At 41.7% G+C, this 1,913-nt stretch overlaps 1 protein-coding gene across 3 annotated transcripts in view; it reads right to left on the bottom strand.

Annotated features, from left to right (window-relative positions):
• Positions 1–1,913, bottom strand: part of Lpin2 (lipin 2) — a 109,114-nt gene that overhangs the window by 22,109 nt on the left and 85,092 nt on the right. The gene's annotated exons all lie outside the window — the stretch shown is intronic.

Below are 1,913 nucleotides of genomic sequence, written 5' to 3'. Positions count from 1 at the left end.
CCTTACAGAACAGTAGTGCTGTACTGAGTGTCAGCCTTACAGAACAGTAGTGCTGTACTGAGTGTCAGCCTTACAGAACAGTAGTGCTGTACTGAATGTCAGCCTTACAGAACAGTAGTGCTGTACTGAGTGCGCCGACAGAGTACTAAACGTAACCCAGAACCATCCCACTCACTGTGTAGGGCCGAGAGCACGGAAAGAAAACTGCTGTTTCTTCTTCAGTACTACTTCCCTTGTAACACACTTTCTATTACGTCTTTAACCTGCCTTCCCATACATATATAAATCACTTAAGATATATGAATGTATGTATCTTCTAAGATCTTTCTGTTAAAATTCTTCCCTCAATGGACTCTCACATACAATCTTACTCAAAAGGAAAAAAAAAAAACCATACCTAAGCAGACACTAGGAACCAACCATTATCTAATAAAAATAAATCAAATGCTAAACTTTCCCTAAAGAAATGAAAAATTGAGGCTGGGGAGACAAGACAGCTCAGTATGTGGGTTCAATTCCCACTGCTTCAGCAGGTTGAATGTGGGATGTAGTGGAGGGCATGGCCAGTGGCTGTGGACTGAATACATCCCAGCCACGGTACTCTGAGTGTCCACTGTGGTCCTCACTAAGCACGTTCATGATGAAGGGCAGTTCTGTATCGTTTTTACTGTGTCAGCCTCTCTATTAATGCATTTCTCAGAATACACCCCACAGCTGAGCAGCTTCTGGCCACAGCTCAGTCCTCCTGGTGGGTCAGAAGATAGATTGTCACAGGCCAGGCACCCCTGAGTTCATAATACATCCTGAACTCCCACAGCTAGCTAATTCTTACTGTCTAGTTTGTGTTAGATGAATAATTAAACAGACTTTTGTTCTAAGGAAATTTCGGGGGAGGGATCCTCCAAAGGGTGATGTTAACAGCTTACTAGCAACCAAATGAATGAAGAACAGACCACTTAGCCCTGAATGGTACCAAAGGCCCAAGCTCACATGTACCATGATGCCTTCTTACCAAGCAAATAGGTGCTGGCAACCAAAGCAACAACTACCACGCAGTTGGGACTCCAACAGTTCTGGTCGTATAACGACTTGTACTGACTGACACTATCTGTTTACAGAATTCCTTTAGAGTTGCAGCTCTCTTGTGTTTAGTAGAGGCTTTGTGTATGTCTTAGAAATATTGTCACTTCCTGAGATAAAGTTGCTCATTTTTAAAGAATTCTAAAACTTTGCTAATTTTAGGCTCTGGGGACCTTAAAAGCATCACTTCAGGTTGGCTTTAGTGGATCAAAAATTTTAGCTGTGGGCTGGCGAGATGGCTCAGCAGTAAAAAGCACTGACTACTCTTCTGAAAGTCCTGAGTTCAAATCTCAGCACCCACACGGTGGCTCACTTCCATCCGTAACGAGATCTGATGCCCTCTTCTGGTGTGTCTGAAGACAGCTGCAGTGTACTTACATATAATAATAAATAATAAAAAAATCTTTGGGCCAACGTGAGCAGAGGTCCTGAGTTCAATTCCCAGCAACGACATGATGGCTCACAACCATCTGTATAGCTACAGTGTACTCATATATATAAAATAAACAAATTAATTAAAAAATTTAGCTGCAAAAACATTTTCAAGATAAGGCATAGAACGGGCATTATACACACTCATGTGGGTAACTGCCACGTGTAAGTATTTCACAGTTTTATAAAAACACACTTCTTGTCCACTGAAACACTTGACTATGTACTAGAACTTTAACAGAGCTGTTCTCAGCACTGAGAGATCTGGAAGTCTCAGGTTTTTATGCTGGAGGTAAATGGTCCTTCAGAGACTAGAAGCAGGAAAGAGAGACAAGTCTTGGATAAGCAATGCCACATCTCTAAGCAGGTTAAATTCTTTGGGAATCAAAGATATAAAGAAG

The sequence above is a fragment of the Mus caroli genome, chromosome 17 (assembly GCF_900094665.2).
Source record: "Mus caroli chromosome 17, CAROLI_EIJ_v1.1, whole genome shotgun sequence".
Lineage (NCBI taxonomy): Eukaryota > Metazoa > Chordata > Mammalia > Rodentia > Muridae > Mus > Mus caroli.
The sequence above is the reverse complement of the archived record's forward strand: the minus strand, read 5'-3'. Positions and strand labels throughout refer to the sequence as shown.